A 15000-nucleotide genomic window follows, 5' to 3' on the forward strand; every position below is an offset into this window, starting at 1 on the left:
TTATAGCGACGAGCGAAGCGGTAAGTCCTATGCAGCGGTTGCTGCTGGGACGGCACCTGTTGACTCTGGTAAGGGTCAGCAGGTGCCATTTTTTTCTTCCCAAGGGAAGAAGAAGAAGAAGGCCAAGCAGGGAGCTGCGAAGTCAAACCCTAAGGGCAAGGGAACAGACGGAGCTCCATCTGCTAAGGGTGCGAAGGCCGGCAAAAAGGGGACTACCCAGTGCAAGAGTACTGGGGTTGGTGCTAGTCCACCTGCCGGTCTTACGCAAGTTGCTAGTGCTACCAAGAGTGGAAAGGCTACTGGTAGGGAGGGCAAAGTGCTAACCCAAGAGGTTGGCACCGACCCCTTGCCTGATGCCGAAACACCAACTGATAAGGATAAACAGCTCCTGGAAAAGTTGGTGGAAAGCCTGCGAAAGGAGGTCGCCCTTGGCAAGGGGAAAATCAAACAACTCAAGGAGTCTAAGACTCGCCTTGAGATGGAATGTGCTTCCCTTGTTGGACAACTCGAAAGAGTTGGCGTCAACCTCGACTCTAGTGAGAGCGAGGTTACTGCTCCCGTGACCCGTAGGAAACGGAAGCAGACCGCCGGCCTCGAGGACACTCGAGGTAAGAAGAGCCGTAAAAAGGGAGAAAACTCAGCACCTTCTCCCCCTATTGACTCGGTATTGGAGCGCGAAAGCGATGCTGTTGCCGGTAAAAAGTAATTACCATGTCTGATGTCCCACAACAGAATGGTAAAGAGCCATCGAACGTAATACTGCAATGGAATGTCCATGGGTTGCGATCAAAGTTATCTGAGATCCAGCTATTGACAAGGAAACTGAAGCCTTGTGTCGTCGCTCTCCAAGAAACGATGGCCAAGGTAGCAGATCTACCTCCAAACTATCTCGGTGGTAGATATAAGTGGTATATTAAGCCTCACATTAATGCCTACATCCACGGCACTGGATTGGCTATTAGAGAAGATATACCACATAAGGTAGAGCAGTTGGATACTGAACTGGAGGCCACCGCGGTCACCATTCAGTTTCCGTATAAGCTGACTGTTGTTAGCTTATACATGGCTCCGAGGAATAGGGTTGGCAAGGAAGTGAACGTCATCGGCAAACTGCAAGATCTCATCTCGCAGCTGCCTGTCCCTTATGTGATAGTGGGCGATCTGAATGCGCATCACCCCTCCTGGGGATCACATAAGACGGACGTTCGTGGCGAGAGGTTGTATCAGCTACTGGACACGTTGGGTTGTTCAGTGCTGAACGATGGCAGACCGACTCGGTTCGATCCCACCACCGGGGTAGAGTCCGTGATTGATCTGGCCATAGCCTCTTGGGATGTAGCCAGCCAGTTTATCTGGCGGGTTGACGATGACTTACATGGAAGTGATCATTTTCCTATCTCATTGTCACAGGCTGTAGACCTCCCGTCTACTGTGACAAGGCTGAGATGGAACCTTGAGAGGGCAGATTGGGACAGCTTTGGCAAAGAAGTCTGTCGCCAACTGCCTGGTGATGACAGGATACTGAGACCAGGCGATTGGACCCAAATCTTGAGTAAGGCCGCTCATCGTCACATCCCAAAGGCTGGAGGGAGAGGAGGTATGAAAACTGTCCCTTGGTGGGGGACAGAAGTTCATACAGCGATTAAGGCTAGACGTAAATGTCTAAGGGCGCTGCGTAGGTTGCAGCTTGATGATCCTTCTAGGGCCGATAGATTGAGGGAGTTTCAGCTTGCTCGATCTAAATCTAGAAGCGTAATCAAAGCTGCAAAGCGGGATACATGGTCTGCTTTCACCGCAGACATATCGGAAACCACTAGCTCGGGTGAGCTATGGCGAAAGGTAAAGTCTGTCGGTGGTAAGAACAGACATGTTGAGAGGGTGATTAAGTTGGATGGCGATTACACGAAAGACCCAGGACTTATCAGTGAGGCCTTTGCTGATCAATTTGCCAAGGTGTCGGCAAACAGCAATCACAGTGATGAGTTCCTGCGTGTAAAGTCATTGGCTGAGGGGGAGTACCGCTACTCCCGTGACAGGCAGTGTAGTCTAGTAAAAGACTACAACAGGGTATTCGTGCTTGAAGAGCTCAACTGGGCCCTGCGCCGCGGCCTTGGTAAGGCTGCGGGCCCTGACGACATCGGGTATCCCCTGCTTAGGAGATTACCCCTTGCCGGCCGATTGGCTCTTCTTGCTACTATGAACGAAGTCTGGCTTTCTGGCCAGATACCGGACGAGTGGAAAGAAGGGTTGGTTATTCCTATTCCCAAACCTGGGAAGGATAAAACCCTAACAGAGGGTTATCGACCGATAACCCTGCTGAGCTGCATGGGAAAAACACTCGAGCGGATGGTTAACCGTCGTCTGTCAACCGAGCTGGAGAGGCAAGGACGGATCCACCCACGGCAACACGCATTTCGATGCGGCTATGGGTCGGAGACGTTCTTCTCTGAGCTCGATCATTTATTGGACAAGGCCTCGTCGGAAGATTTGCATGTAGATGTAGTCTCCCTCGATTTGTCCAAGGCATATGATATGACATGGAAGCTTCCTATCTTGACTTCCCTCAAGAGCTGGGACTTCCAAGGATGTATGTTTAACTACGTAGAAAACTTTCTACAGAACCGTAGGTTCCGAGTATTGAACGCTGGCGCAACCTCTACCTCGAGGTTGCTGGAGAATGGCATCCCGCAAGGGTCTGTCCTTTCGGTTACACTGTTTCTCATTGCGATGAACTCAGTGTTTGAACGCATTCCCAAGGAAGTATACATCATTGTATACGCCGATGATATTACCCTTATCGTGTTAGGTAAATACGGTAGGGTGGTTAGGCACAAGATGCAGGATGCAGTTCAGTCTGTCGTTGACTGGGCAGATGGTGTTGGGTTTGTGATTTCCCCCGAGAAGTCCAAACTGCTGCACGTCTGCTTTGGGCATCATCACAGACCGAACCTGCCTTATGTTAGTATCGGTGAGCATGCGGTCAAGGCCGTACGCGAGATGAAACTGCTTGGTGTGACTATTGATAACAAACTCCGATTTGTTAAGCACGCCAAGTTGGTGAAGGATAACGTCAACAACAAGTTGAATATCCTTCGGACCCTAAATGGTCGCTTCTCTGAAGCCTCTCGTAGTACATTGACCAAGGTTGCTAGGGCTCTGGTTGTCCCTAGCATCCTTTACGGGGCGGAACTGTGGAGCAGGGGTGGTGTCTCCCTGCTCAAGATTCTGGAACCTCAGTACAATGAGGCGTACAGAATCTGTAGCGGAGCGCTGAGGTCTTCACCAATAGCTTCCCTGTTGGTGGAGAATGGAAAGGTTCCTTTGGTGAATGTTGTCACCGAAGACCTGGCCACCAAGGCGCTAAGGCTCCTAGAAAGGGATCCCATTCTCAATGACAGGCCCACGGTTGCAAGGGCGAGAGAATGGTGGAGCGACTTGACGGGAGTAGATTTTCCCACGTTAGCCCAGCGAGCTAGGCTGTGGCAACGGGCATGGGATGCTACTGCCCCGAAAGTTGATTGGAGGGTTAAAGCTATGTGTGGGGCGGGGGCTAGCTCTAGTGTGGCGAAAGCTGCATTTAGGGAGGTCGCTGCCTCATACGAGGGAAGGCTCAAGCTATTTACGGACGGTTCATTAATCGAAGAGGAGGTTGGTTATGGGGTGTCTGGGGAGGACATAAGCCGCTGCGGCCGGTTACCCGGTCTCTGTGGTATCTTCTCAGCTGAGGCCTATGCTCTCCTGCAAGCTTGTAGGCTAGCAAATGGGTCTCAGGCTGTTGTATTCTCTGACTCTGCGAGTTGTCTCTCTGCCCTTGAGCATGGGCGGGTGGACACCCGTGGCTGTTAGAGGTGCAACGGTACGCTAACATAACCTTTGCATGGGTACCTGGACACGCAGGTATACCAGGGAATGAGGCTGCTGATAAACTAGCTAACCAGGGTCGTCTTGCTCAACTAGAGGCCATTCCGGTGCCCTATAGTGACGCTACCCGCTGGGTGAAGCAGACCTCGCGATACGCATGGAATGTGTCTTGGCATAACAACCGTGATGCATTCCTGCGTCGTATCAAGAACACTACACAAGAGTGGAAGGATGCACCTAATTCTCGAGATCAGAAAGTTCTGACTCGGCTGAGGATTGGTCATACACGGCTCACTCATGGACCTCGATTTAGCGGCAGTGTGGCCTACTGCCAGGGATGCGGTGCGGTATTAGATGTAAATCATCTATTGGTGGAGTGCCCGGCGAGAGCACAATTAAGGGAAGATATGGGTGTCGTTGGTTCAATCCGTGAGGTATTGTTCAATGACAGGAGTACAGAGCAAACTGTACTCAACTTCCTGAGGGCGTTAGACTTATACGATATGATATAAGCACGAGTAAGTTGAAGTGGCATTAGAAAGAAAATGACTGGTAGTCATGCCACTTCATTCGACAAGAGGTAGTCTGAGAGGTCCTAAAGACCAAGGTACACGAGGGAGGACGACCGACCTAAACGGGGGACACACATGATGAAACAGCTGCTGTTTAAAACCCGTCTCGAATGAACTAAATTCTCCTCTTGTAGGGGAACAGTTTAAAGAGACGTTAATAGACATATCCACAGCTACGAACCAATGGCTCAATACTAGTTCGACCGGACTTTGGTATAACGCTACGTTCGTTGGATTATGCCTGAACGCCTCTAAGGTCGTAACCAAACCGAGCTGATAGTGTCCCCCATAGGTGGTCGGTGATCATGTGGCAAAAAACCTACAAGACTTGCTAGCGTGATCTCACGTTGGCATCTTATTGCATGCACGCAGACAAAGCCCTTGCGCGCGGCGTCGTACAGCAAGTATCTGGGATACTGGAACGCTGGTGGCGCTGCTCAGCATCAATATATGATTTCGATACCTGAGACCTCCTACAAACGATAGGTTTACAGGCTGGGAGTTGCGAGTTGCAGAGAGGTGTACATTTCGATCCTCTCAGACTACCCTTGCTTGGGGTGTGAAGTTGTTCGCCTCCCCGTGGTGCACCCTGGAAACGATGGACCACCAGTGCTGCGGTACTGATCCAGTCGGCTAATCGAACAACAAACGAGGGGAAGCGCCGGAAGGTGCCTTGCGATCGATGTCAGTAAGATCGCAAGTATGTATACTGACACACTGGCATTATGTAGGACACTGAGTGGAAACTTACCATAAACCACGCTACGGGCTGGCACTCAAGGTATTTCATTCTCTTAGTAGAGTCGGGTGGAACCGGCCGAAACGACGTTTGAGCTAATGCCTTGTTTGTCTCCGTCCCATAAAACCCTGGCAGGCCTTAGAATACGTTCCTCCCGTGCCACCCAGTTGGGGCTGCGGTGGGAATAGGTTCGGTTGAGTTATTCCCGTCTTACGCGATCCGGCTCTGAACATAACGCCCCATGAAGGCCTATGTCAACCCTCGTCATGGACCTCACTGCTCGCATAGGCACCCATGGGGATCAATCAGCGACTATTCCATTTGCACGGTAGGATAGCGGTCTAAGGGGGACCCAACAGTCGGGATGATTTCAAACAATCATCAACAAAAGCAAAAACCCCAAACCCCAGTTGAACAAGTCGCCGAGGAGGCGACCGCGAACCCGTTCGCGAAGGGAGGTCTACCCAGATCTCCTGAACACAGAGAGCCGAACAAACGGTCGAAATCTCCGCGCGATGCAGAGACAACGGCCGGGATCGGTGGACAGCCGGAAGAGCAGCCGAAGGACTGGCCCGGGCTAATCAGAACTATGAATAGCTTTGGGCCCCTCCCTAGGCTGCTGGCAATCGCGGGACAACTCGACGCCATAATTGAGTTCACGAGTACGAAGAGCAACATCGCGAAGGACCTAAAGCAGGCCTTGCGACAGCTCCGTGCAAACGTGAACGAGGCCCAGGACGACCACGAGCGGCTCAGGAAGCGACTAGAGGTCGCAGAGAGGGCGGAACAGAAGGAACCGAAGTCTACCCAGACGGACGCCTTCAACTTCGCGGGCAACAATACGATGTCCAGCGAGGCCCTCCACTTTGCCGTTACGCAGGGACAGAAGCGTAATCGACCCTCACCTTCGCCAGTAAAGGGCGCAGCACGCCCTAAGAGACGGAAAGTCTCTGTGCAGGTGGAGAGTGCGGTGGTGGACGTACCGAAGAAGAGGGCTGGAATAGCCAATAGAAATACTGAGAAACCTAGCGGCTCCAAGGGCGGGAAGCAGGGCGGTAAGAAGGGTACCCCCCCGAAACCCCCGAAACCCCCGAAACCCCCGGACAAAACTGCCCCCAAGAGCAGTGCTGCCCGGACCAGGAACAAGGGCGAAGCTCTCATCCTCAAGACGGACGCGTCGAAATACGCGGAAGTCTTGAAGAAAATGAGAACGGACGAGCGCCTTGTGGAGATGGGCAGTAACGTGAGGAGCATCAGGCGCACTCGTACAGGCGAGATGCTCCTGGTGCTCAAACGTGGTGCTAAGGACCAGGGACCAACCTACCAGAAACTGGCAAAGGAGGTTGTTGGTTCTGGGGTGCAGGTGAAGTCGCTAGGCTCGACTATCACCATCCAGGTCAAGGATCTGGACGAAGTGACGGAGGCGACCGAGATAGTCACGGCGCTCCGGGAACAGTGTCAAGTCGAGGTACCGCAATCAGCGATTACCTTGAGGAAGGGACTGTTCTCCACCCAAGTGGCTACCATCAGGCTCTCTGCAGCTGAGGCCAGAAAGGCGGTAGCCGCAGGGAGGGTGCGAGTGGGCTGGTCGGTCTGCCCCGTCAGTATTCCCCGACCGGTGACGGCTTGCTTTAGGTGCTTCGGTCAGGGCCATGTGGCCCGTGACTGCAAGAACACCGACAGGAGCAAGCTTTGCAGATGGTGCGGCTTGGAGGGCCATAAGGCGCGAGGTTGCCAAAAGCCGCCGAGGTGCACTATATGCGCGGAGAAGGGGAATACCCCTACCAACCACATGGCAGGTGGCCCCCGCTGCCCGGGGTCCAAGAGCAATGCTGCTAAGGCAAAGAGCAATGCTCAGCCATGTTCGAGGTAGCGCAGTTGAACCTGAACCACTGTTCGGCTGCCCAGCAACTGCTGTGGCAATCGGCAGTGGAATGGGGAGCGGATGTTGCAATCATCTCTGATCCGTACCGCGTCCCAACCGGCAACGGGAATTGGGTCACGGACGCGTCGGGGATGGCGGCGATATGCACGATGGGGAGCTTCCCCATTCAGGAGGTAGTCGTGTCCAACTCGAGCGAGGGATTCGTGATCGCCAGGGTTAACGGAGTATACTTAAGTAGCTGCTATGCTCCGCCCAGGTGGTCTATCGAGCAATTCTCGCAGATGGTGGACAGACTGACTGCGGTACTTGTCGGCCTAAGACCGGTGGTCATTGCGGGCGACTTTAACGCATGGGCGGTAGAGTGGGGTAGCCACCACACCAACCAGAGAGGACGCATCCTACTGGAGGCAATGGCCAAGCTGGACGTTGTACTATCCAACACCGGCTCGGTCAGTACCTACAGAAGGAATGGTGCAGAATCCGTCATCGACGTGACATACTGCAGCCCGAGTTCGGAGGGCAACCTACACTGGAGGGTCGATGAGGGTTACACTCATAGTGACCATCAGGCGATTCGGTACAGTGTGGGGCCAGGTGAGAGGCGAGTGGCAGGAGGAAATTCTTCCTGCGCTCGAGGCTGGCGGACGTCGTTCTTCGAGGAGGAGGTCTTCGGCGAAGCACTGAGGCGGGAGCGAATAACCCCGGATCTGACGGGGGAAGAACTGGTAGCAGCACTGACAAGGGCGTGCGATACAACCATGCCTAGGAGAGCCTATCCCAGGCATGGCCACAGACCGGTGTACTGGTGGAGCGAGTCGATTGCTATCCTCAGGGCGTCTTGCCTCCAGGCGAGAAGGAGGATGCAACGAGCTCGTACGACTGAATCTCGCGAGGAACGCCGCGTCGCTCTCCGAGCGGCTAAGGCAGCCCTCAATAAAGAGATCGCCAGACGCAAGCGCGCGTGCTTTGACAGCCTATGCCAAAGCGCCAACACGAACCCATGGGGGGATGCTTACAAAGTGGTCATGGCAAAGACCCGCGGCGTGACGGCACCCCCGGAGAGATCACCAGCGGTACTGGCTCCGATCGTTGGGTTCCTGTTCCCGCGTAGGGACGTAGACTCCTGGCCGCGGATCCCAGGCGCGGATCAGGGAGAAGTGTCTAGAGTGACGAACAGTGAACTTGGCGGTATTGCCAGGTCGCTGGTGGTGGGCAAGGCCCCGGGCCCAGATGGGATCCCGGTTGTGGCTCTGAGGGCGGCCGTTGCGGAAAATCCAGACATGTTCCGTTCTGTTTTTCAGACTTGTCTGGACGTAGGCGTCTTCCCAGACGCGTGGAAGCGGCAGAAGCTGGTGCTGCTTCCGAAGCCAGGAAAACCCCCTGGGGACCCGTCAGCATACAGACCCATCTGTTTGCTGGACACCACTGGGAAACTGCTTGAGAGGGTCATCCTCAACAGGCTGTCGGCCTACACCGAAGGTGTAGACGGCCTGTCAAGCAGCCAGTACGGGTTCCGAAAGGGCAGATCCACGGTGGACGCCATCCGCGACGTCATCCAGACGGCAGAGGTGGTCCATCGGAAACGAAGGGGCATTCGCTACTGCGCGGTGCTAACCTTAGACGTGAAGAACGCGTTCAACAGCGCGTGCTGGGGGGCGATAGCCCGCTCGCTACACCAGCTCCAAATTCCCGGAGGGCTGTATAAGATTCTGGAAAGCTACTTCCAGAATCGTGTGTTGACGTACGACACAGAAGATGGCGAAAAATGCGTTAGAGTCACCGCAGGTGTGCCACAAGGCTCCATCCTGGGCCCGGTGTTATGGAACGTCATGTACGATGGACTGTTGAGGATAAAATTCCCGGTAGGCGTGAAAATTGTAGGTTTTGCCGACGATGTCACGCTGGTAGTCTGCGGGGAATCCCTCGAGGAGGTAGAGCTGACAGCGGCCCACTGCGTCAGGCTTGTGGAGGAATGGATGAGAACCAGGAAACTGGAGCTCGCCCATCACAAGACGGAAGTGGTCGTAGTCAACAATCGCATGTCAGTACAGCATGCAACGTTGACAGTCGGCGGAAGCACAATTAGGTCTGTGCGCTCTCTAAAACTCTTGGGGGTTATGCTCGACGATAAGCTCAGCTTCGGCTGCCACGTCGAGTACGCCTGCAAGAGAGCGTCTATGGCTGTGGGGGCATTATCCCGTATGATGTCAAACAGCTCGGCAGTGAATGCCAGTAAGCGCAGGCTCCTCGCTGGGGTCGTAGTATCTATCCTCAGATACGGCGGCCCTGCGTGGGCTGCGGTACTGGATATTGACTGCCACAGGCAGAAATTAGAGAGTACACACAGGCTAATGTGCTTAAGGGTGGCCAGTGCATACCGCACTATCTCGAGAGAGGCCGTCTGTGTCATAGCAGGGATGATGCCAATCAGCCTTATCATTAAGGAGGATGTGGCGTGTTATGACGCGAGGACCGTTCGAGGGGTGCGCAACAACGCGCGAGTTGTGTCGACCGCGAGATGGCAATTGGAGTGGGAAAACTCCACAAAGGGGAGGTGGACTTACCGCTTGATACCTTCCGTATCAAGCTGGGTCAACAGGCGCCATGGGGAAGTAAACTTCCACCTGACACAGTTCCTGTCAGGCCATGGCTGCTTTAGGAGCTACCTGCATAGGTTCGGACATGCAAGTACTCCCACCTGCCCCACATGTGCTGGTGTCGAGGAGACCGCCGAACACGTCGTGTTTGCCTGTCCACGTTTCGAGCCAGTATCGAGCGCTATGCTAGCGATATGCGGAGCGGATACCAGTCCGGACAACATCGTTCATAGGATGTGTGGTACCACCGAGAACTGGAGCGCGGTGGTGACTGCGGTCACCCACATAGTTTCGGTATTACAACGACAGTGGCGAGCCGAGCAGCAGTTACCTACTGCCCGACCAGATCGTTAGAGTATTGCTAGAGAGGCGCCATAGCGCTACAGCGGCCCCTCCCACGAAGTAATGCCTTCGGGCGGTTCCGGGGAGGCCAAGGGCCAAGCGCACAGGGTAAGGTTTAGTGGGTCGGGAGTGAAATTCTCCCATCCCCACACCCTGAGTTCCTTCTCAGGTGTCTGTGAGCAGATTCCCCCCTGTATAAAAAAAAAAAAAAAAAAAAAAAAGACTACCCTTGCTTGGAGGTTGCGCGCCCCCCACGGCCCACGAAGTGTGTGCTGGTGGTGGCGGCGGCGCGCGAGTGCGGTGGTTATCATCCGGCCGCGCGCTCATCATCATCACATGGTGTGGTGGTGGTGAGCGCGCGCGTCCGTCGAGACGTGTGTGTGTTGTGTATGAGAAGAGAAGTCCCCATCATGGCCTTGGTTATAGGCCTTGGTGTGTGGACTTCTCTTTTCTGCATGAAGTCCCCCGGCGCCTAAAGGTATGCAATGCAATAGTCAATAGTCAAACAATCCGATGATCGGAAGATGGAACGAAAAACCCATCACATGGTGCTTGTGCTGGACTTGTCTTTTTTTTTTGCACAAGTCCCCTGCAGTCAGTCGGACTCGTAAATCATGGTGGACTTGTCGGAATGGATGGAAACAACGAACACACACTAACTGCCTACCTACCAGCGGCCCAGCCCAGCGCGGTTCGCCAGGCAGCTGGGCTGTGCATCATACGGCACGAGGAACGATTTTAAGAGGTGAAACGTTGTGGTGAGGTTGGACGATTACGTTGAGGAGTGCTTCGCGCACATACTCGCTCGCTCGTAGACCATGCCACCAATACGCTGCCGGTCCTCAGTGTACTTACAATACTAACAAAACACACCACCATTGTCCCATTGTGGTGCTCAGCTCGGCTCACCTATTGAAGTCAAACCGAACAATGACTTTCGTTTACTGGCCATATAGCTAAAACTAGCTACATGTCAGTAAAGTAGGTCAGTGTTCGATTCAACCATGTTGCCATATGTGGTACGTTCGTGTTTGTAGAACAAATCAAAGTAACCATACATTTTTCTTTGTTTTTTGACAGTCTAATCGTGTGAAGATGCCGGCAACGACACGTTCCATGTGGCGGGAGCAGGGGCCACCATCACGGTCGCCATCGCCGCCGCCGCCATCAGACCGTCGGCGAAAGAGACGTCGGAGTCAGTCACGGGCCACACCGCCGATAGCGCCGTCCCCGCAGCCTGGTGGGAGCCGCAGTCTGCGGCGAAGATTACGCCGTCGACGGGCCGCCACGCTGGCCACGCCGCGAGAACCGTCCCCGCAGCCTGGCCCCTCTACAGCCAGGGAATGGTCCCCGCAGCCTGGGCCAGTCACATCCAGCCCGCAGCCTGGCCCCTCTACAGCCAGGGAATGGTCCCCGCAGCCTGGGCCAGTCACATCCAGCCCGCAGCCTGGACCGTCGTCGAGGCGAAACACGCAGTCTCCATTGTCGTGCTGTGGCGCGGCGGGACGATTAGCGGCAATGGAGCTGCGTTTCGGTGTGATGGTGTCTCAAATGGCAGAACTACGGAGAGATCTGGATACGGCTATCGTCGAGATTGCTCGGCTCAGCGAGCAGCAGAACGTGCGCCAGTCAGTGGAGCAGCCCATCGCGGTGAGTAAACTAAGCCTAACTTAACCTAAACTAATCCTAACTTAACTAATACTTACCTTTTCTATTTATTGCAGCGCTACCAGCAGCCAGCAATTCCCTATCCTGAGTTCGTGGCACAATCGTTGATGAACCGTGACTGGATGCCGGGATGCCTCCAGCATCACTTTGATGCGGTACTGGGCCGGTGCGCGCAACGTCAGATGCTGCCAACCTTCATCAGGAAACTGCTTGTGGCGTTGTACCCAACAACCTACCGCAGGAAACGCCTGAGCGACCTCGGCCATGAACAACGTCTGATAATAGCACATGCGGTAGGGTGTTGGGTGACGGTGGTCCATGATGTTGGAAGGCAGCTTAGCTGGCCATGGCTTAATAGCTCGATAGCCTACGCTATCTCGGCTGCCCGTCACATGGCCGATGAGGACAATGTATTTTTAACTGGGCACATCGACCTTATTCATCCCCCGGCTATGTTCGGCATAGCTCGCTTGCATGACAGTGGTATGGGGGGAGAATAATTGTGTTGCTAAATAAATAAATGAAATAAACCTATAAAAAGAAAATATACTTACCTGCTGCACCTGAAAAAAAGAAAATATACTTACCTGCTGCACCTGAAAAAAAGAAAATATACCTACCTGCTGCACCTGAAAAAAAGAAAATATACCTACCTGCTGTCGTCGTCGGGGTTGGTGTCCGTGAGATTGACCGTGGCTAGGTACCAGTTGACTTGCTAGGTACCAGTTGACATTTCCCATCGACCAATACTGCATTCATATGCCATGCCACCAACCCGCGGTACTCGGTGCTGCTCTCGGGATCGGTGTCCCTCGGCCTGTGACCATCTTAGGCCGATGGGATCAGCTTTGGCATGGGTGAGATGGCTTGGCGGGACCGCAGCTGCATTTGCATACGGCCTAATCTAGATTAATATCAACCACACATTTTTGCCAATTTCATGTGTTGGCACAATTGGCTGAGTTGAGCAGTCAAGTGGCGATGGGCACAATTGGCTGAGTTGAGCAGTCAAGTGGCGATGGTGTCCCTCGGCCTGTATCCAGCTTAGGTCGATGGAATGACCTGTAGCATGTGCCAGATGGCTTGGCGGGACCGCAGCTGCATTTGCATACGGCCTAATCTAGATTAATATCAACCACACATTTTTGCCAATTTCATGTGTTGGCACAATTGGCTGAGTTGAGCAGTCAAGTGGCGATGGGCACAATTGGCTGAGTTGAGCAGTCAAGTGGCGATGGTGTCCCTCGGCCTGTATCCAGCTTAGGTCGATGGAATGACCTGTAGCATGTGCCAGATGGCTTGGCGGGACCGCAGCTGCATTTGCATACGGCCTAATCTAGATTAATATCAACCACACATTTTTGCCAATTTCATGTGTTGGCACAATTGGCTGAGTTGAGCCGCAGAGTGGATGGTACAATTGGCTGAGTTGAGCCGCAGAGTGGAGTGTGTCCCTCGGCCTGAGACCAGTATAGGCCGATGGGATCAGCTCTGGCATGGGTGAGATGGCTTGGCGGGACCCCAGCTGTATTTCCCTACGGCCTAATGTGCATTTTTTTCAGATTCATGTTTTGGTTCAACTGACTGAGTTGAGCCGCAGAGTGGATGGTACAATTGGCTGAGTTGAGCCGCAGAGTGGAGTGTGTCCCTCGGCCTGAGACCAGTATAGGCCGATGGGATCAGCTCTGGCATGGGTGAGATGGCTTGGCGGGACCCCAGCTGTATTTCCCTACGGCCTAATGTGCATTTTTTTCAGATTCATGCTTTGGTACAATTGACTGAGTTGAGCCGCAGAGTGGATGGTACAATTGGCTGAGTTGAGCCGCAGAGTGGAGTGTGTCCCTCGGCCTGAGACCAGTATAGGCCGATGGGATCAGCTCTGGCATGGGTGAGATGGCTTGGCGGGACCCCAGCTGTATTTCCCTACGGCCTAATGTGCATTTTTTTCAGATTCATGTTTTGGTTCAACTGACTGAGTTGAGCCGCAGAGTGGATGGTACAATTGGCTGAGTTGAGCCGCAGAGTGGAGTGTGTCCCTCGGCCTGAGACCAGTATAGGCCGATGGGATCAGCTCTGGCATGGGTGAGATGGCTTGGCGGGACCCCAGCTGTATTTCCCTACGGCCTAATGTGCATTTTTTTCAGATTCATGTTTTGGTTCAACTGACTGAGTTGAGCCGCAGAGTGGATGGTACAATTGGCTGAGTTGAGCCGCAGAGTGGAGTGTGTCCCTCGGCCTGAGACCAGTATAGGCCGATGGGATCAGCTCTGGCATGGGTGAGATGGCTTGGCGGGACCCCAGCTGTATTTCCCTACGGCCTAATGTGCATTTTTTTCAGATTCATGCTTTGGTACAATTGACTGAGTTGAGCCGCAGAGTGGATGGTACAATTGGCTGAGTTGAGCCGCAGAGTGGAGTGTGTCCCTCGGCCTGAGACCAGTATAGGCCGATGGGATCAGCTCTGGCATGGGTGAGATGGCTTGGCGGGACCCCAGCTGTATTTCCCTACGGCCTAATGTGCATTTTTTTCAGATTCATGCTTTGGTACAATTGACTGAGTTGAGCCGCAGAGTGGATGGTACAATTGGCTGAGTTGAGCCGCAGAGTGGAGTGTGTCCCTCGGCCTGAGACCAGTATAGGCCGATGGGATCAGCTCTGGCATGGGTGAGATGGCTTGGCGGGACCCCAGCTGTATTTCCCTACGGCCTAATGTGCATTTTTTTCAGATTCATGCTTTGGTACAATTGACTGAGTTGAGCCGCAGAGTGGATGGTACAATTGGCTGAGTTGAGCCGCAGAGTGGAGTGTGTCCCTCGGCCTGAGACCAGTATAGGCCGATGGGATCAGCTCTGGCATGGGTGAGATGGCTTGGCGGGACCCCAGCTGTATTTCCCTACGGCCTAATGTGCATTTTTTTTCAGATTCATGTTTTGGTTCAACTGACTGAGTTGAGCCGCAGAGTGGATGGTACAATTGGCTGAGTTGAGCCGCAGAGTGGAGTGTGTCCCTCGGCCTGAGACCAGTATAGGCCGATGGGATCAGCTCTGGCATGGGTGAGATGGCTTGGCGGGACCCCAGCTGTATTTCCCTACGGCCTAATGTGCATTTTTTTCAGATTCATGTTTTGGTTCAACTGACTGAGTTGAGCCGCAGAGTGGATGGTACAATTGGCTGAGTTGAGCCGCAGAGTGGAGTGTGTCCCTCGGCCTGAGACCAGTATAGGCCGATGGGATCAGCTCTGGCATGCTTTGGTACAATTGACTGAGTTGAGCCGCAGAGTGGATGGTACAATTGGCTGAGTTGAGCCGCAGAGTGGAGTGTGTCCCTCGGCCTGAG

This window comes from Ochlerotatus camptorhynchus, unplaced genomic scaffold (genome assembly GCF_037179485.1).
Source record: "Ochlerotatus camptorhynchus isolate MF236.1 unplaced genomic scaffold, CSIRO-AGI_Acam_v1.1 ptg000704l, whole genome shotgun sequence".
NCBI lineage: Eukaryota > Metazoa > Arthropoda > Insecta > Diptera > Culicidae > Ochlerotatus > Ochlerotatus camptorhynchus.